A 22,426-nucleotide genomic window follows, 5' to 3' on the forward strand; every position below is an offset into this window, starting at 1 on the left:
AATTTTCTTTAACAAAGTCTTTATTGGTTGTTGAACATTGCAATTATATGTAAGGAGATGTGTGGAAGATCAGTGAGGCAGATCTACTCAATAAATGCAAGAACCAGTGCAAAGGTAATGCCCTCTTCATGGTTTATAGACAGTATGCTACATGAAGGAGGTGAATTATTCCATGAACGAGAGCTAGAATAGGTGGCCTGAGAGTGGAATTGGATCCTGTGGAGTTGCCGAAGCAAGGAACTAGGACTACAAACTGGATATCCATTTGGTAATCTGATGCTCAACTGTACCGGGACAAGGATGTCGGGACTGGAAGGTTTAGGCAAATATTTCATAAAGGTGAACACAAATAACTTCTCAAACATGGTATGGAATCAAGTTCATTCAGTTAGGAAGTTTGTGCAATGAACCATGCTTGTTTGGAGTACACCTGAGTAACTTGCATGGCGATTCAGCATGGGAGCAGGAGAGGCTGCAGTGATGATGAGGATTGAAAGTCTGTTTGAAGGTCCACCAGAATCAAGTGAGGTAACACGAAGCATGCCAGGAATATGCCTATGTAATCTACTCCTTTATATCACTAGCCCATCCAATATGGCCAGAAAAGACATGTAAAGAACATCTAGCCTTTCCCAGTGCTGATGACAGTTCGGTGAAAAATATTTACTGTGTAACCCCATCAGTCCTTACCTTAACACCTGATCCCAAATCAGCAGCAATTATTCCATGGAAAGGACTCATTCAAACTCAGTAATGCACATAATGTGCACTCTAAACACACCACAGGTTTAACTGTGATTAGCACCCTAATCCAGCCACTGTCTTCTCTCCAGAACAAGCACAGATTTTATAATAGGTGTGAAATAAACTAATTAAATAACTGGAGAGCTTTGAATGCTGATGTAAATTCTTGGTGGGCACCCTCACTCTTTCACACTTGTGGGAAAACACCTGCCACACCTCACACCACCTGGTCTTCAGTTTATTACCCCTCTGCAATCCTGTTCACTGTCTGTGGGCTCCTGCCATTGGCTCACAATGATACATTTCTCTCAATGTTTCTGAGTACAATGCTCTCAATGTTTCCGTCTCCTGTAACGTGATTCTTCCTGTCCATTCCAGTCCTGCGACATAATTTGCTTTGCTCCACCTGCCTCTATCCTGGGACACAGTCCCCTCTGTTCCACCCCCCCCCCCCCCCCATCTTTAGACATGCTTTCTTCTGTCTATTCCTTTGCTTGTGTCCCCATACAGCACTTAACCTTGTTCTTTGCAGCTTTTTGAGATGAGTCTTCACAAATTCTCCTGCATCTCCTCCGAGATCTTTCTAGCACACATAGCAACATTCACATTCGCAGTGCTACCATCATAAGGACAGTGTGTAATTTGGGCACACATTTGTAAATTCCCCACAGTGTAAGATCTGCCAAGACAGGTGTTTTCCCCCCAGCAACTCAGCAAGGCTTTGGAAGTTTGAAAGTGCTGGTGATGTGGAATTCTACTTGATCAGCACCCCAGACAAGCCTTTCATTATGTCTTGGCACATGACAATAAGAAACTAATTCAAATTCCATTTCCAATCACCCTTGGTAGTCTGATTGGGAAGTGACTCCATAAATTCTAGCATCTTTTCTTTCTTGAGGCTACAAGATTTGTGTTCATCACTGGCTGATTGTCTTCTGATCCAAAGTGTTCTTCTGAATAAAATATTCTGATTTCAGGTGGTGTACAATATTCTGAAGTACTGTGGTCAGACTCACCCTTCACATCAGCGGGGATGTACAAAACCATACCATGTTGTGACTGATTGATGTAGTCACCAGAATGAGGGTAGTGTTGGCTGCACTGTTCTCCATCCCTGGAGGTTTCTACATTAATGTACTGGATCATTCTCCATGTCTGAGCCCCAGTTGAAACAGAAAAGGTCTCAGGTGATTGTTATCACCTGAGTATGGGCAGTGGCCACACTTGTACCAGATACAGCAGTACCAAGAGCACATTGCCTGATGACAATGTTCTTACTATCATCAATGGGGAGTGCTGCTTCGAGTACAGCAGTATTTTACCACATAGAACAGTACCAGCATAGGAACAGGTCCTTCAGCCCATTGAGCTAAAAAAAAACAAATTTCACAGCAGCAAACACAAAATACTGGAGGAACTTAGCAGATCAGGCATCATCCTAACAAAGGATCTCAGCCTGAAACGTCGACGGTACAATTTGCCATACTGCCGGGCCTCCTGAGTTCCTCCAGCATCTTGTGTGTGTTGCTTGGATTTTCAGCATCTGCAGATTTTCTCCTGTCTGAAATTTCACAACATATGGCAATAAAAATATAACCTGATTCTGATAAGTTAGGTGTTAATAATAACATCTAATCCCTTTTGCCTGCACACCTGAACCTCCACATCCTTCCTATGATGGGGCTGGCAGAATTGCACACAATATTCCAAGTGTGGCCTAATTGAAGTTTGTTATCTCAAACCTCTGAGCCAGAGGGTAGGAAACTCAAGGAAGCTGGAATATCTGTATCCTTTGGATCATATAGCCTAGTGCAGATAGAACAGAACTTTATTGTCATTGCTGAAGGCAACAAGGTTGTTGTGCTACTCCAGTCCATGCAAAACAGGTATTTACAATGCATGTGGTATGGCTTAATTTTTTTTAAAAATCCCTTATTTACATGCAACAAGTAACTTAGATAGTCCATAACACTCAAAGGCAAACAGCAAGCCGGGGTGTAGCATTTTTCAGCTGTATAAGAAGCTGATTTTCAGTCTTACTATCTTGGCTGTGAAGTTTCTGTTTCTCCTACCAGATGGCTTAAGATTGAAAAGACGGTGTCCAGGATGGGATGGGTCATTACTGATTCTATGATTATCTATATCAGAGTGCAAGGCCATTACTGATGTACTCATCCTTAAGGGTGTTAATCACAGAGTTCCTTCTATGTACCATTAGAAGAAGATATGTGAAAAGATCTTTCTCCATAGAGTGGACTCTGAACCAATGGATCATGGAGGACCTCAGGGTAAAGAATGTAGCTTTCTTCTTACCTCTTGCAGTTCTTTAATATCCATCCCTGTTGATCAGCAGAGCAGCAGATTGATCCTTTTCTGAAGTTGTTATACTTCTTTCTGGTTCTGTTCTACCTTTTGTATTTTCTGAACATTTTCGGGTTTGAGGGACTTTTTGGTAATCACCTCAGTTGCTTTCCACCAGTGCATTGGAGAATCAAAATGGGCTTCATGGTGCTTGAGCTTTGTTGCTCAATGTTTTCATGGGTCAGCTTTTTGAAGTTCAACATTTCTATCTTTGCCAACCTTCTAATCATCCTGTGGCTGACAGTCAACCAGCAGGTAGTGGTGGTCAGAGAAGTACCCTGGCTTTAGCAGAGAGAATTGGGATGTGAAAGACAACCTTTGCAATAGTCTGACCTGCATGCTTTCTATCCGGTGTACTGTTGTGTTGCTCCATCTGCAGGGTTGTTGAAGACATCACACAACCTTGCATCTTTTGTTCCAGTCAGAACTTTGGATGCAGTGTCAGGTTTGCTGGCCATGACACACAGAGGCTCAGTTCTGCTTATTTGGCCCAGATCGAGCTGCTGTGGCGGCCTTTTCATTCCAAAGTCCATTGATCTGGGCATACAATAGAAATTCCTGCCACTGCACCTGCAGTCCCTGGAGGTCTCTGGACAAAAATAAGCAGTAACAAAACCCTTTTTATACATATTAAAGTTAAGTCACGTTGAACATAACATAGAACATAGAACATAGAACATAGAATAGTACAGCACATTACAGGCCCTTTGGCGCACAATGTTGTGCTGACCCTCAAACCCAGTCTCCCATATAACCCCCCCACCTTAAATTCCTCCATATACCTGTCTAGTAGTCTCTTAAATTTCACTAGTGTATCTGCCTCCATCACTGACTCAGGCAGTGCATTCCACGCACCAACCACTCTCTGAGTGAAAAACTTTCCTCTAATATCCCCCTCGAACTTCCCTCCCCTTACCTTAAAGCCATGTCCTCTTGTACTGAGCAGTGGTGCCCTGGGGAAGAGGCGCTGGCTGTCCACTCTGTCTATTCCTCTTAATATCTTGTATACCTCTATCATGTCTCCTCTCATCCTCCTTCTCTCCAAAGAATAAAGCCCTAGCTCCCTTAATCTCCGATCATAATCCATACTCTCTAAACCAGGCAGTATCCTGGTAAATCTCCTCTGTACCCTTTCCAATGCTTCCACATCCTTCCTAAAGTGAGGCGAACAGAACTGGACACAGTACTCCAAGTGAGGCCTAACTAGAGCTTTATAGAGCTGCATCATTACATCGCGTCTCTTAAACTCTATCCCTCAACTTATGAAAGCTAACACCCCATAGGCTTTCTTAACTACTCTATCTACCTGTGAGGCAACTTTCAGGGATCAGTGGACATGTATCCCCAGATTCCTCTGCTCCTCTACACTACCAAGTATCCTGCCATTTACTTTGTACTCTGCCTTGGAGATTGTCCTTCCAAGGTGTACCACCTCACGCTTCTCTGTGTTGAACTCCATCTGCCAATTCTCAGCCCACTTCTGCATCCTATCAATGTCTCTCTGCAATCTTTGACAATCCTCTGCACTATCTACACCACCAACCTTTGTGTCGTCTGCAAACTTGCCAACCCACCCTTCTACCCCCTCATCCAGGTCATTAATAAAAATCACAAAAAGTAGAGGTCCCAGAACAGATCCTTGTGGGACACCACTAGTCACAACCCTCCAATCCATATGTATTCCCTCCTTGTCAGCACACTTGTCAGCAGCCACTTGTCAGTAGCCACTCCAACTCCCAGTTCAGTTTGGAGCTTCTTTCCCAATTTTCACCTGTCCTCATAACATATCAGGAGGCCATTCAGTCCATTGAGTCCATCCCAATACACTGAGCAGTTCCATTTCCACCACTAATTTTCTCTGTAACTTACTATCCCCATGTTCCCATCCAATACACTAGGGGCAGTTACAATGGCCAGTTAATCTACCAATCCACATGTCACTGGGATGTGGGAAGAGACTAGAGCACCTGGGGGTAATCCATGTGGTGACATGCCAACTCCTCATAGACAACATCTGAGGTCAGGATGGATAGCAACTTTAACAGTGGTGTCACTGTGCCACCAGGTTGTGAACAGATTTTGATCATTGTCTCCTTTGATTCTGTCAAATGTCTGTCAAGTCTGCTGCACTCAGTATCAGGGTTAAACATCCCCAGAATCTGAAAACCAAATTAAAACATTGAAAATTTATGTATTTATTGAGATACAACATGGAATAATAGGCCCTTCCTGCCCTTCGAGCCATGCCACCCAACAATCTCCTGATTTAAACTGAGTCGAATTATGGAGCAATTTAACCAACCAAATATCTTTGGACAGTGGAAGGCAACAGAAGCATTTGGATGAAACTCATGTGGTCATGGGGAGAACATACAAACTTCTTACAAGCAGTGGTGGGAATTGAGCCTGGATAATCTGTCCTGTAAAGCATTGTGCTAACCACTGCATGGCCATGCTGCCTAACCTGAAACAAAAATAGCGAATGCTGTTCAGACAAGATCTGTGAAGAGAGGTACAGAGTCAGTGTTTTAGGTCTGAGAGCCTTCATTAGAACAGGGAAAGAAACAAATTGCAGAGAGAGTGGGAGAGAGATGGAGAATATAAAGGAAATAGCTCAGATAGGCTAATATTTAAATTGTCTAGGAGATCTATGAATGGCTATGAATGGAACTGATTGTTTAGTAAATTAATAAGGGTATTTAGAGTAATGAGAAAAAATCGAAAAGGGTGATGACTACTGGACTGAAGGTGTTATATTTGAATGCATGCAGTATATAGAATAAGGCAGATAATCTTGTGGCATAGTTAGACACTGGCAGGTGTGACGTTGTGGGCATCACTGAGTCATGGCTGGAAGTAGATTATAGTTGGGAGCTTAATGTCCATGGATACACTTTGTATCAAAAGGACAGGCAGGTAGGCAGAGGAGGTGGGTGGTTCTGCTGAAAAATAAATATCATTAGAAAGAGATGACATAGGTTTCTGCATCCATACTACAGAAGGATTTAGACAGATTAGGAGAATGGGCAAAGAAGTGGCAGATGGAATACAGAGTCGGGAAATGTATGGTCATGCATATTGGTAGAAGAAATGAAAGGGTTGACAATTTTCTAAATGGAGAGAAATTACAGAAAAAATGAGTTGCAGAGGACCTTGGGAAGTCCTTGTGCAGGATTAATTCGCAGGTTGAGTCTGTGGTGAAGAAGGCAATTGCAATTTTAGCATTCATTACAAGAAGACAAGAATATAAAAGCAAGAATGTAATGTTGATACTTCAGAAAACACTGGTGAGGCCTCACTCAGAGTATTGTGAGCAGTTTTGGGTTCCTTAACTTAGAGCGGATGTGTTGAAACTGGAGAGGGTTCAAAGGAAGTTCATGAAAATGATTCCAGGATTGAATGGCTTGTCATATGAAGAGTTTTTGATGGCTCTGAGCCTGTATTCACTAGAATTCAGAAGAATGAGGGGTGATCTCATTGAAACCTATTGAATGGAGAAAGGCCTTGATAGAGTAAAAATGGAGAGGATAGTGAGAGAGTCTAAGATCAGAGAACACAGACTCAGAACAGAGGGGTATCCTTTTAGAATGGAGATGAGGCGGAATTTCTTTAGCCAGGGAGTCGTGAATCTGTGGAATTTGTGCCAAAGCCAGATGTGGAGGCTAAGTCTGTATGTATATTTAGGGCAGAGTTTGATAGATTCTTGATTGGTCAGGGTGTGAAGGGTTACAGGCAGAAGGCAGGAGATAGGGGCTGAGAAGAAAAATGGATCCACCATGATACAATGACGGAGCAGACTCAATGGGTCAAATGGCCCAATTCTGTTCCTATGTCTCATGATTAAGGAACTTAACATAAAGGAATCCTTAGAAGGTAGTGATCATAATGTGATAGAATTCACCCTGCAAATAGAGAGGAAGAAGATAAAATCAAATGTATTGGTATTACAGTGGAATAAAGGAAATTCCAGAGGCATGAGAGAGGAGCTGGCCAAAGTTCATTGAAAGGGGACATTAACAGGGATGATGGCAGAACACCATTTGCTGGAGTTTCTGGGAGTAATTTGTTCCCAGAAAAAATCTGGTGAGAGTAGATATCAGACCACTGGAAAATAATGCCGTAAAGGTAATAATGGGGAACAAAGACATGGTGGTTGAAGTGAATATGTATTTTGCATCAGTCTTCACTGTAGAAGACATTGGCTGTATTGCTGAATGTTCGATAGCATCAGAGGTCAGAAGCGAGTCCAGGTACTATTACTAGGGAGAAGATGCAAGGGAAGCTGAAAAGCCTGAAGGTAGTTAAGTCACCTGAACCAGATGGGCTACACACCAGGGTTTTGAAAGAGGTAGTTGAAGAGATTCTGGAGGCATTAGTAATGATCTTTCTAGAATCACTAGATTCTGGCATGGTTTGAGAGGACTGGAACTTGTAAATGTCACGCCACTCTTCAAGAAGGGAGGGAGGCAGAAAAAAGGAACTTACAAGCTGCTTAACTTGACTCAGTGGTTTGGAAACTGTTGAAGTCGATTGTTAACGATGAGGTTTGGGGGAATTTGGAGGCACATGTTAAAATAGACCAAAGTCAGCATGGTTTCCTTAAGGGAAAATCTTGCCTGTCAAATCTGTTGGAATTCTTTGACTAAGTAACAAATAGGATAGATAAAGGAGAATTGGTGGATGTTGTGTATTTTGATTTTCAAAAGGCCTTTGACAAGGTGCTGCACATGAGGCTACTTAGCAAGGTTAGAGCCCATAGTATAACAGGAAAGATACTAGCATGGATAGAGCATTGGCTGATAGACAGGAGGCAAAGAGTGGGAATAAAGAGAGCCTTTTCTGATTGGCTGCCGCTGACACAGTGTACCACATGGGTCGATGTTTGGAGCACTTCTTTTTACGTTGTAAGTTAATGATCTGGACGATAGAGTAGATGGCTTTCTAACCAAGTTTGCAGATGATATCAAGATAGGTGGGTTGAAGAAGCAGGGAGGCTGCAGAAGGACTTAGACAGATTAGGATTCTGAACAAAGATGGAATATGGTGTTGGGAAGTATATGGTTAAATACTTTGGTAGATGGAATAAAAGTGTAGACTATTTTCTAAACAGGGAGAAAATTCAAAAGTCCGAGAAAGGGACTTGGGAGTCCTTGTGCAGGATTTCCTGAAGGTTAACTTGCAGGTTGAGTCAGAGGTGAGGAAGCTAAATACATTTTGAGAGAACTAAAATATACAAGCAAGGATGTAATGCTGAGGCTTTAAACAGTGCTGGTGAGGCCTTGGTGTATTGTGGGCCACTTATCTAGGAAAGGAAGTTTTCAAAATGATTCTAGTGTAACGTCTAGGGCTATTGGCTTGTGTATGTCCAGGGGAAAATCCGTCCACCCGCCAAACCGTGTCTCCCATTTGCATAAATGCTGTGAAATGCACACTGATACAAACTCGCACACAAAATATCGGACAGCGCACAATGTACGTTTACAGAGTAGACTTTATAAATCTTACTGGAACTAGGTAATTAATAGTGATACAATATAAAAAGAAAAGAAAAAGGCTCCAAAACTTATCAGAGTTCGATCAATTCATGCACAACCATTGGAGCTCAATTATCAAAGCCTTCGGTCCACCATTCGATCTTCTCCGACCTCCTCTACCCGCCGCCTGGGACCAACCTCGGTGGTTGACCAGAGCACATTCAGCACGTCTTTCCTCTGCGGTTCTCCTCCTGAAAATTCTGCGCACTCGCTCCAGGTTCCCACACATACAGATAGAACAACATTGCTTCCATTGGTTAGTTCCTCTGTTATCAATAATTATAACTCAAACATTCCAACTAAACAGAGCATTACCTCATCAGTTACCCACAAAGAAGCCATTTCATTATAATGCTACAGAGAAGCCATTATATATATGCAATGAACAGTTAAAATTACAGTTAATAATCTAAGAACCCTGCATTCTCCCCCCACTGAATTAGGTCATGCCCTCATGGCGTTTAGATAATTCACCAACCCCTCCTGCAGAACACACAGCCCAACCCAAGCACAGAAAGCAGTGGCATAACTCCCAATACAGTGGAGATCACACCCTGTTCCCCAGGTGCCACATAGGTCAACCTATCTAGGGGATGCCTACTTCTCTGAGACCTGTGCACTCCCTCTTCTAACTCCTCCACCTCAGACTGTACGGGAGACTCATGGGAACTATGAGGCGAACCCCTCCGCGAGTAGTCACCCAAACCCCTTTGCACCTCCTCTTGCTTGGGCCCCACATCCTCCTCCCCAACGCCCTGTGGTACCCCTGACTGCCCACCACTAGCCCTCCTTACCCTGTCTAACCCAGTGGGGGAAGGGTCAGGAGCCTCCCCCTCCATCGGGGGGAGTCAGCAAATGGGAGCATGTACCAATCGTCCGAGTCATCATCCTCTGAGTCAGTATCCCTCACAGAGGCTGGGCCCGGGCACAACTCTCCAGGTGTGGACTCTTCCTCCACCCTGCGTGGACGCAGAGTCCTAGTAGTAGGCGCAGCCAGCATCTCGGGCTCCCGCTCTACCTGTATATCTTGCCCCAGAGGCAACAGGCGATTCCGATGGAGAATCTTGACAGGCCCCCTCCCATCCTCGGGCCTCACTTGGAAAACTGGTAGATTTGGCATCTGACTCTCTACTACATAGGGCGTGCCCGCCCAGCGATCAGCCAGCTTGTGTTTCCCAGATAGTCCCAAATTCCTTATGAGGATTCGATCTCCCAGTAGGAGTTGGGAGAACTTCACCTTCTAGTCATACCTCTTATTTCCCCGATACTGCTTGGCGGCCGCCTCCCAAGCCAACTCATAAGTTCTTTGTAGTTCTTTCTTCATGTCAGACACATACTTCAAGTAGGGCTTCGGTGATACTTCACCCACATCCGTCCTGAAACAGAGGTCAATGGGCAACCTTGCCTCGCGCCCAAACATCAAATAATAGGGTGAGTATCCAGTAGTTTCATTTTGGGTGCAGTTGTAACAGTGAACCAGATGCCCAATATGTTGACTCCATCGGCTCTTTTTGCTAATCTCCAGAGTTCCAAGCATGTCTAACAGCGTCCGATTAAACCTCTCTGGCTGGGGATCGCCCTGCGGATGATAGGGAGTAGTCCTCGATTTCTCAACCCCCAACATACCCAGTAGCTCATAGATGAGCTTACTCTCAAAGTCTCGTCTCTGGTCACTATGTATCTGCTGGGAAGGCCATAATGCTCAAAATACTTCTCACATAGAACTTTCACCACCGTAGTCACCCTTTGATCCTTGGTAGGGAACGCTTGAGCATACCTGGTGTAGTGGTCTGTGATGACTAAGACATTCACCGAATTGCTGGCATCGGGTTCTATTGCCAAGAAATCTATACACACCAGGTCCAACTGCCCCTCTCATTGCAAGTGTGACAACGGAGCAGCCTGCACAGACAGCGTCTTCCGGCGTATGCAGCGAATGCACGACTTGTGGTACTCTTCAACCTCCGACTTCATTCGGCGCCAGTAAAACCTGGCTTTGAGCAATCCATAGGTCTTCACCCCCAAATGTCCAGAATCATCGTGCAGGGACTTCAACACAGTCTTCCGATACTTCTCAGGCAGGACCAACTGCCAACACCGAGGTTGGTCCGGGGGTGACATTACTCGGTATAAAATTTGTTTCCTCAACTTCAACCGAGGCCACTCCCTCAATAACGGAGGCACTGAAGCGTGTTTCATCTTCTCTGCCCACACCACATCCCCTTTTCCACCGCGCACCAAACAGTGTCAATGCCCGGGTCATCTTGCTGAATGGCTGCCACTTCCCCTGGGCTTAATTCCAGCAACTGCTTAGTCTTCATTGCAGTCAGGTCACAGTAAACTGGGGGTAGGGTGTTATCAGAAGCCCCCAAAGGGTACACTACTCGTTCCGGCCTCTCCTTTTCCCTGGCCTTCACGGTGATAGCAAACTGACACATGGCTTTCACCCCAGGGGCAGGAATGCTCTCCCACTCCTCACCTGTCTCTTGTTCCTCATGTTCCCGTCATGACAAAGCATCTGCATCGACATTCCTGCTTCCGGGCCGGTACTTCAGGCTGAAATCATATACCAACAAAGCTGCCAACCACCGATGGCCTGTAGCATCCAGTTTCGTCAAAGTCAGGATATAAGTGGGTTGTTGTCTGGCCTAGCTTCAAACTTGGCTCCGTAGAGATAGTCACTCAGCTTATCCACCACTGCCCACTTCAACGTGACAAACGCAACAGGTTTCAACCCGGTGCCCTGATCTTGATACAAGATGGCCCCAAAGCCCTCTCAGCTGGCATTGGTGTGTAGTACATAGGGCAATCAGGGGTCCACAAAAGCCAGCACTGGTGCCTGGGTCAGCAACTCTTTCAGCGATTTAAAAGCCTCCTCACATTTTGCATCCCACCTCTGTCCAAAGGGCTCCGACGGGTTGAGATATTCTCCAACCTCCTTTCTTTTCCTTTCCTTTCTTCCCCAAGGGAGGATAACCATGCAGAAGCTGGTTCAAGGAGTGACTCACTTTGGCGTAACCCTTCACGAATCTCCGATAATAGCCAAAGAACCCCAAAAACGAGCGCAGAGCGCTCACAGTCCGGGGCCTTAGCCACGTGTTCACCACTTCTATCTTAGCCAGGTCTGTAGCTACTCCATTTAGCGAGATCAGGTGTCCAACATAGCTAACAGACATCTTGCAGAACTGACACTTGTCCAGGGAGAGTTTTAACCCTTCCTCCTTCAGTCAACTTAGCACCTTCAGTAGCCTCGCTTCGTGTTCTTCCAAGGTGGCTCCAAACACTACCAAATTATCCAAATACCCCAACACTAAGCAAATTCATATCCCCCACCATCTTCTCCACCAGCCTGCGCTTCCACTCCAGAGGCACAGGAGAGTGCCTGAAGTTAAAGGCCTCAGTGATCAGCTTTCCTCTGTTTTCCAATCCTTCCCCCCTAGTGGGCCTCACAGGGGCGTTAGACATTACCGTCACTGGGAACAAATGCGCCAGCGGCATCCCTCTCTTAGAGGTGATTTCTCTCTTCGTAGTGTTCCTGACACTCACAGCTATCCGCCTCGCCTGTACCACCGAGGGCCTCTGCACTTTGGGCCTCACCAGCACCCCACCTGGAAATCATGTCTCCCCCTTAAGGTCCACTAAAAGGGCCTCGCCATCAGGCACTCCGGGAAATCCTGAAGTTCCCATCACGCATCTATAGGGAGAAACGCTGTCGACATTTTGGGCCGAGACCCTTCGTCAGGACTAACTGAAAGGAAAGATAGTAAGAGATTTGAAAGTAGGAGGGGGAGGGGAAAATGCAAAATGATAGGATAAGACAGGAGGGGGTGGGGTGAAGCTGAGAGCCGGAAAGGTGATTGGCAGAAGGGATACAGAGCTAGAGAAGGGAAAGGATCATGGGACGGGAGGCCTAGGGAGAAAGAAAGGGGGAGGGTAGCACCAGAGGGAGATGGAGAACAGGCAGAGTGATAGGCAGAGAGAGAAAAAAAACTAAATATATCAGGGATGGGGTAAGAAGGGGAGGGGCATTAACGGAAGTTAGAAAAGTCAATGTTCATGCCATCAGGTTGGAGGCTTTCCTTTCCTTTCCTTTCAGTTAGTACATTGACTTCTCTAACTTCCGTTAATGCCCCTCCCCTTCTTACCCCATCCCTGATATATTTAGTTTTTTTTCTCTGTCTGCCCATCACTCTGCCTGTTCTCCATCTCCCTCTAGTGCTCCCCTCCCCTTTTCTTTCTCCCTAGGCCTCCCGTCCCATGATCCTTTCCATTCTCTAGCTCTGTATCCCTTTTGCCAATCATCTTTCTGGCTCTCAGCTTCACCCCACCCCCTCCAGTCTTCTCCTATCTTTTTGCATTTTCCCCTCCCCCTCCTACTTTCAAATCTCTTACTATCTTTCCTTTCAGTTAGTCCTGACGAAGGTTCTCGGCCCGAAAAGTCGACAGCGTTTCTCCCTATAGATGTTGCCTGGCCTGCTGCATTCCACCAGCATTTTGTGTGTGCTGCTTGAATTTCCAGCATCTGCAGATTTCCTCGTGAGTTCCCATCACTCTTGCTACTTCCCCAGGCCTTATTATCACAGGCTTCGACTGGGTGCTCCACACAGTACCTCATTTAAATTCAGTCTCCGGCCCAGGGCGGTGCTGCACTTCCTCAAAAGCAGCTCAAAATGCTGGGTGCATGGCCTGGGTCCCCAAACAGTTCTCACTCGCACTCTCCTGGCAGGCCCCCTTGAACCTCCACACCACAGGGGTATTGGTCCCCACCAGAGTTGAAACATCCCCCGTCTCAACTGGATCCGGACAAACCAACAATAATGTCTCCAAAACTTCAGACACTCCCACATCAGCTTCTGAGAACTCCGGTTTCACCGACAAATACCCGTCATACGGATAATCCCTTGCACTGATGCCCCAAATCTCCAGTGCACGGAATGGGGTCAATGGCAAATGCTTTAAGTACTGATTGTAAAACGAATGGTATAGTAGCGTGACCTGCGACCCAGTGTCAAGTATGGCTTTAGCAGAGATTCCCTCTGTCCGTAGTGACACGCTAGAATGGAGTCCCACTAATCCTTCCGGAATCGAGTCTTTTGCTTTCGGGGGTTCCTTGTACATTGCTGGGAATGTGTTCTCTTAAAGACACCAGGCTGTTCCCTTACTGGGTCCCCACTAAGTTTCCTGACACCTCTCCCTTCTTGGATACCCAGGGACTTGTCCTCCTAGGGGCTTGTGGCCGCTCACATTCCTGCCGGAAGTGGTCTTCCTCCCCGCAGTTATAGCACACCCTTGCCTCAGCAGCTCCTCTTCTCCCAGACCTCCTGTCACTCGCAGCATCCTGCGCTGTCTGTCCTCTGGGGGGGCAAAGCCCTCCCTACCGACCTCTCAGCCCTCAGCTCAGCCACGACCTCCTTTATGAGTTGTCGGGTGGAGCCAGCTCCTCTCCTGTCCCCACCAGGGGCTAGAACTGAGGATCTCACCCTGCTGACAGAGTCCTCCTGTGGCCTCAACGTGCACTCATCCTCCCACACATCTTTGATCAGTTGAACGAATGTCAGAGAAGGTCACATTTTATAAGACTGCCAGAGACTCCAAAGCAATCCTGTCCTCGGCTGGGGCACCCCGAAATACCTGATCTATCCTTAACTGATCCACCTGTTCAGCCCGAATGGCTCCCCCAGCCCTGCAATCCATTAAGTTGTCACTCTAGCCGAAAAAGGTACACAGAGAGCTTCTTACCGTCCTCCTGATATATGTTTTGAAACTCCCTGAGGAGCTCCCAGTCAACCCAAAAGCACTTTCCAAGGCCTCCATATAGTTCTTCAGAGTGGCCAAAGGCTTGTTAACCTTCGCACCTCGCACTAAACAAACCGCCTCTCCCCACAAGCCTTCAACCAATTTCTGTTGTTTTTTCTCATCTGAGCACTGCCACTCACTTAACAACAGCGACGTTTGCTCTATCCAGGTCTCATAATCTTCCTCACCCTCAGAAGTGGGCGATATCCCTGAGAAAACTTTTATTGCCCTTCTCATTAAGGACGTAAGTGTAGAGGCCAACTCAGAGCTCTCACCTTTCACGGTGGAACGGGAAATGACCAACTTTTCCAAATCTGACCACTCTTTCCCCTTCATCCTCCAGCACTGAAAGAATCCATTCCCTAAGATCTCCTCCCCCTCTGCAGGCAACTCTGCTTGCTGAGCTTTGGCCCCTCCCTCCCCGACACTCTGCAGGCACCATGGCCCTGCCTCACCAGGGACACCAATCTCCTCTGGCAACTCCGCCCTGCTATGTTCTCACTTGTCTGCACTATCATTATATCTGTACCTGCCTCAAAATCAAAGTTCCATGATACAATCTCCACTTTGTCAAAAGTTTTAACCGCACCCAAACCTTGAAGTAACACTTCATCCGGTACGCTGGTCTCCACCCCCCTTCAGCATTGCTCTCTGCCACCTTCGTAGCCACACACCAATGCCAAAAAGCAGCAGCTACCATCCCAACTCTATTTTATTTACGTAGAGTGGTCACTCAGCATCCACAGTATTATATCCCGGATGAGCCCCCACAAATGTAATGCACAGGGCTATCGACTTGTGTATGCCTAGGGGAAGATCCTCCCACCCGCCAAACCGTGTCTCCCATTTGCCTAGATGCTGTGAAATGCACACTGATACAAACTCGCGCACACAATGTACGTTTACAGAGTACACTTTATAAATCTTACTGAAACTAGTAATTAATAGCGATACAATGTAAAAAGAAAAGAAAAAAATGCCAAAACTTATCAGAGTTCAATCAATTTGTACACAGTCATTGGAGCTCAATTACCAAAGCCTTTGGGCCACCATCTGATCTTCTCTGACCTCCTCGACCCGCCGCCTGGGACCAACCTGGGACCAGAGCGCGTTCAGCATGTCCTTCCTCTTCAGTTCTCCTCCCGAAAATTCCATGCACTCACTCCAGGTTCCCACGCATACAGATAGAACAACATTGCTTCCATTGGTTAGTTCCTCTGTTATCAATAATTATAACTCAAACATTCCAACTAAACAGAGCATTACCTCATCAGTTACCCACAAAGAAGCCATTTCATTATAACGCTACAGAGAAGCCATTTTATATATGCAATGAACAGTTAAAATTACAGTTAATAATCTGAGAACCCTGCACTAGGAATGAAAGACATATGAAGAGTGTTTGATGGCTCTGGGCCAGTACTTGCTGTAATTTAGAAGAATGAATGGGAATCTCATTGAAACCTATTGAATGTTGAAAGGCCTAGGTACAGCGGATGTGGACAGGATGTTTCCTATAGTGGGACAGTCTAAGACCAGAGAGCACTACATCAGAATAGAGGAATATCCTCTTAGAATGGAGATGAGGTGGAACTTCTTTTGCCAGAGAGTGGTGACTCATTCCTTGACACAAGCAGCTGTGGAGGGCAATTCATTGGGTGCATTTAAAGCAGGGGTTGATAGACTTTTGATAAGTCAGGATGAGAAAGGTGATGGGGAGAAGGCAGAAGAATATAATTGAGAGGGAAATAGATCAGCCATGGTCAAATCTTGGAGCAGACTTGATGGGCTGATTGGCCTAATTCTGCTCCTTTGTTTTATGGTCTAATACGTATGCAATCACACATACTCAGATACATTTCAACACTGTCTGTCTGATGGATGACATTATTAACAGACTCACAAACTTGCAAAATTCTAAGTAAATTTATTCTCATACTACGTATCTGTCACCATATACTACTGTGAGATTAATTTCCGTGCATGCGTTCACGCTAAAACAAAGAAATACAATAGAATCAATGAAAAAGTAAACACAAACATAGATGGACAAACAACCCATTTCTAAAAAAGGACAAACTGGAAATTAAAAATTGTAATAATAATAAATAATCAAATAAATAAATGGAAATATAAATAATTAAACAAATATATACTACTGAGAACATGAATTGTAGAAACCTTGAAAGTGATTCCAGAGGTTGTGGAATCAGTTCAGCATCCAGGTGAGTGAAGTTATCCACACTGGTTCAGGAGCCTGATGGTTGAAGGGTAATAACTATTCCATAACTGTTCCTGAACATGGTGGTGAGTGGACTTACGGCTTCTCTACCTCCTTCCCAATGGTAGTATAACCATATAACAATTACAGCACGGAAACAGGCCATCTCAGCCCTTCCAGTCCGTGTGGAACGCTTACTCTCACCTAGTCCCACTGGCCTGCACTCAGCCCATAACCCTCCATTCCTTTCCTGTCCATATACCTATCCAATTTTACTTTAAATGACAATACCGAACCTGCCTCTACCACTTCTATTGGAAGCTCGTTCCACACAGTTACCACTCTCTGAGTAAAGAAATTCCCCCTCGTGTTACCCCCTAACTCTCAACTCATGTCCTCTTGTTTGAATCTCCCCTACTCTCAATGGAAAAAGCCTATCCATGTCAACTCTATTTATTCACCTCATAATTTTAAATACCTCTATCAAGTTCCCCCTCAACCTTCTACGCTCCAAAGAATAAAGATCTAACTTGTTCAACCTTTCCCTGTAACTTAGGTGCTGAAACCCAGGTAACATTCTAGTAAATCTTCTCTGTACTCTCTCTATTTTGTTGATAACTTTCCTATAATTCGATGACCAGAACTGTACACATTAGTCCAAATTTGGCCTTGTACAATTTTAACATTACATCCCAACTCCTCTACTCAATGCTCTGATTTATAAAGGCCAGCATACCAAAAGCTTTCTTCACCACCCTATCCACATGAGATTCCACCTTCAGGGAACTATGCACCATTATTCCTAGATCACTCTGTTCTACTACATTCTTCAATGCCCTACCATTTACCATGTATGTCCTATTTGGATTATTCCTATCGAAGTGTAGCACCTCACACTTATCAGCATTAAACTCCATCTGCCATCGTTCAGCCCACTCTTCTCACTGACCTAAATCTCTCTGCAAGCCTTGAAACCCTACTTTATTATCCACAGCGCCATCTATCTTAGTATCATCTGCATACTTACTAATCCAATTTACCACCCAGTAGCGAGAAGAGTGCATGGTCTGGATGGTGGGAGGGTTCTTGAGGACGGATGCTGCTTTCTTGTGGGAGATCCCCTTGCAGATATGTTCAATGGTGGGGAAGGCTTTGTCTGTGATGGACTAGGCTGTGTCCACTAACACATTCGGCTCCTGTGTTGAGTCCACACATGCATAACTGAAGAGACACGTACACACAATTACACTTGCATGCTCACAGTTATTTTCTTATTACTCTGTCGTCTTAATATTACTCTAGAGATCTTTTGGCTTCTCTGGAGTGCTTATTGCTTTCTTAGCTATCTTGCTACTCTAGACCCTTTCAAGCTACTTCAGATTTTCTATTGCTCCTGAGCTCTTCCTGGTCTTTTAAGGCCATTTGTTATGTTGTTCTATACTCAATACCCTGCCATTAAGTTATAACCATCCTGTTAACTCTATAACTGTTGTTGTTATTATTGCTTACTAGTCATACCTCTGAACAATTACACTAGAGTCATCACTGTAACTCTGGAAACTTTACTGATATTCTGGAGTCTTTACTCTTATTTGGAAACACTTACTTTGTTAGCAAATTACTAATTTCAGGCAGAGGACATCAAATATATTCTGGTAATTTTTCTTAGTGTTTTTGAATACTTGATTTCATTCCTTCAGGTCTTAACATCCATGTCCAAGGGCAATGGGCTTACGGAATATTCTCAATACCTCCTGATGAGACAGAAAGAAACGATTCAGCTTCTATGCCAGTTCCCACAGCACTAAAATCAGTGTTGTGTTGCACAGACATAAAAATTGTATTGCACTGATATACAGCTTTCCTCTCACACACCTGTCCAAACATAGTTGAGCCTTAGATTCTCTCTCCACTTTATCTACCCTCTCCAGTTATCCCTCTCTCAACCTTTGGCCCATCTCTCCAGTTCTCTCCACACACCCTCTCTGCCTCCCTCACTTTCTCTCTCTCTGCTTTTCTCTTTATTTCTTTCTCTTTCTCTCTCCCCTTCTTTCTCCATATCACCCTTTATATTGGCCAGGCAAACCAGACTATACATATTCTCGGAAATTTGATCTCACGACCTCTACTTTCTAACTGTCCCAACCAGTTGAAGAATGCTTATTTCCCACTCTTCTCCAATATGTTTGTAACTAATGAACTACAATGTTTAAAGAAGATGAAGAGCTCACAGTTGTGTTTAAATGCCTCTATTATTTTACCTCCAGGATGTTTAGCTTGCAGCTGTGCCCTGGAGATTAAGCATTAATTCGCAGGGTCTCTGGGAAAATCCTGGAAATCTGTGTATCCCTTGCTTTGCTTTCGATATTCCTCGGATTCTATGGAAAACCGGCACTCTCCACAAGATGTGAGGGATCTTCTATTTTCAAAGGGATTAGTGAGTAGTTTTTCTAACCCAGTCATGGTTTTGTGGAAACTGGAAGTGACCTGATCAGGTAAAGCCTGGAATAAAAGCATATGGGCCACAGGCTACTCCAGCTGAGCTACTCAAGCATTGAGAGCCTGCCTCAAGGACTGACTTCTCCCTTTATTCATCTTGACTGCTAATAACTCTGAAACATTCCTTTCCATCGCAAAGAGAAAGAAAACATGAGCTGAGAAGGCATCTCTGAGCTCAGACAAGCAGTCTTTTTTTCCTGGGGAATGGTTCAAAGGGCAAGGGTCAAGAAAATATATGTAAACTTTGGAAACAAGCTCTCGACGCAGAGGGACGACACAAAAGGCTGGAGTGAATTGCTCTTGGCAAAGTGTTTACCTTCACTGATCTCCACTCAGTCTTTAAGCCCTCTCCTTTTAATTAAACTTTTTATCGCACTCCTTCTGGAGATGGGGGTGGGACTGGTGTTTGGTGGTAGATAGGATGCATTCCATTTCATTTTAAACAAGAAACATCTTTAAAGCCCTGTGAGGAGGTGTCCAGTGATATTGTGGGGTTGCAGAGTTGGCCTATTGTTCATTAGGGGTGATGGTGTGGGGGTAGGGGGGAGATTCTGTAGGAGGAGTTTAATAGCTTTGACAGAATTTACAATTCAACTCACATCAGGCCTGAGGAATCTCACTACACTCTCAGCTGTGGCTTTCAGAGCAGCTTCACCCAGAAGTTACAGGGTACCAGAATCAGAATCAAAATCAGGTTTATTATCACTGACATATGTTGTGAATTTTGTTATCTTGCAGCAGCGTTTCAGTGCAACACGTAAAATTTACTGTAAATTAAAATGATATGTATGTTAAATAAGTAGAGCAAAAGAGTGAGGTAAATAAGTAGTGCTAAAAAGAGAGGAAGAGAACAAAAATGGTTATGTAGAGAAGATCATGGGTTGACAGTAGTCTTGTGAGGTTGCCCCCTTTCCTTCTGTCCTGAGCTGGGAATTCTAGAAACACTTACCATACTGTATCAGAAAGCATCTGCAAAGAGAGAAGCAGTTAATTGTCAGAGCCAGGGTCCCTTCTGAACAAACACATTGCTCATAGGAAGGGACATCGGAGTGCTGTGTGTGAGATCACAGAGCCTAGCTGCAGCCTCCGGGGACGGAGCCTAACCTGAGATAAAGGTTGGGGGTGTCTGAGGGAAGTTTCCTGGGGGAATGGCATGGTCCAGGGGCTGAGAGTTGGTGGGTGGGGTTCAATAATCCCAATTGTTGATTTACCAGCTTTTGTCCCTGTTGAGTTGTGTGGAAGGAAATCCTACAGTCCCAGAGTGAACACTGCTCTGTGCCAGAACAGAGTGAGCAACTCCCGTCCTGCAGAGTCACATGGGGAGTGATGAGATCAAGTTTGGTACTAGGGGCTGAAATCACCCTTCACCCTGGCTAGGAATATCCTGCCGAATTTCCTGTGAGTAACATTGGGAATGCAAAATACTGCAAATCCAGTTCACCAGTTCAATGAGGAGACTGACTGTGAGGAAGCTGTGTGGTCTCAGTTGTTGTGGGTACCAGGCCCTTATGCTGCGGTCTCGCCTACAGTAGCTGCACGGGAGAGTAGACACCAAAGGTAATGTGGGAGAGAGCAGGGGATGTGGGTGTGCAGGAGTCTGTGCTGGGTTGGGGCTGGCCCATCTCGTCGCTGCTGCTCTCCAGTGTTTGCTCGGTGGAAGTCAAGCTGGATTGTGTTCATCTGCAGTCGCATTAGAGTCTGTTGGGGAACTGCTGCATGCTTGTGCTTGCAGAAAAGTGGCTCCAAGATATCATCCCGTGCACTCCCAATCTACAGACCATGCCACTCATGGATCTGGGCTTTATTTTTTTTTTGTGACTGTCTGTTTTCCTGTTATCATAACTATATGTGTTATGTGCTGCAGCTTCTGGGATTTAGATGCTCAAAGTCCCTGGAGTACAGCCCCTTTAAAGGTTCAGAATGGCCTGCTAATTGGTAATCATGTTTCAAGTGCCAAGGACTGGGTATTTAAGTAACACTGAACTGAGATTCAATGCTCCATCATAAGTGTAATAGTAATATCACTTAGTGTTTGCTTTGTGCCCAGATCCAGTTTGATGCCACGTCTCAAACCTTGCTTTGGATACCCCAGCATTTGGGTCCAAATCATCCTCATCACAATATGTGTTATATGTGCTGTGTGCTGTGTGAATGTTGCTACTGTGGTTTGCACCTTGGTCCTGGAGGGACATTGTTTCGTTTGGCTGTATACATGTGTATTGTTGAATGGCAATTAAACTTGAACTTGAGAGGAAGACCAGACCCAGAGAAGGTAACAAATGGGGTTTAATGCAGACTGACTGCCTTTTTCAGATAATGGTACTGCATATGAGAGATGGAGTGGGTGGGGCCACCTTCCAGTTTCTGGTTGATGCTTGGATAGTCAGTGGCCACAGGGATGGCAAATCCAGGTTACTTCAGACTTGGAAACTTCATCCAACAGCATTCAAACCTAAACATACATAGATACACAACTTTGATGAAGGAAATGATGCTGCTCTTGAATATGTGCCAATGGAAAAACCAGAAAACCTAACAACGAGGAGGAAACCATTGATACCCCCTTTCTTCCCTCTATTTCCATATTTTCTGGAAGGATCACCAGGATCCTGAAGAAATACCGGATTAATACCATTCACAAACCCGTAAGGAAGCTCAAATCACAGCTTACGTGGGTCAAAGATGACCAGGGACATAGGGTGGCTGGCGTTTACAGAATTCCCTGTGAATGCGGAGCAGCGTATATTGGCTAGATGGGATGCACGGAGGAAACCCACATCAAGGAGCATAAGAGGTGTATCTGTTTGGGTTACTTGAACACATCGGTGGTAGCAGAACATTGCATATGCAATGACTACAGGATTCACTTTGACGGCACAAAACTCCTCTGCCATGCCAGTGGTTTTTGGGACAGCCTGGTGAAGGAAGCCATTGAAAAAAGACTAGAGAATAAGAATTTCAACAAAGACAAAGGCCTTTCTCTAAGTAAGAACTGGAATACAATTTTAAACAAGGATGGACAGTGGAAGCTTGATTGGTTGAGAACTAACCAATCAGGAGGGTCGGACGACGGGAGTTGAGTATATATACCACAGGACTAGGCATGCCCTGATGAAGATGGCAGAGTTTGAAATCAAAATATCAGTTCAAATCAACACCTATACCCAACTGGAAGCCCAGGAATCGTTTATGCACCCTTATATTCATTATAAATCCTACCCTGCTTTGATTTCCAAAAATGTAATTTCCCACATTTATCTGGATTGAAAAC

The sequence above is a fragment of the Hemitrygon akajei genome, chromosome 12 (genome assembly GCF_048418815.1).
Source record: "Hemitrygon akajei chromosome 12, sHemAka1.3, whole genome shotgun sequence".
Taxonomy (NCBI): Eukaryota; Metazoa; Chordata; class Chondrichthyes; order Myliobatiformes; family Dasyatidae; genus Hemitrygon; species Hemitrygon akajei.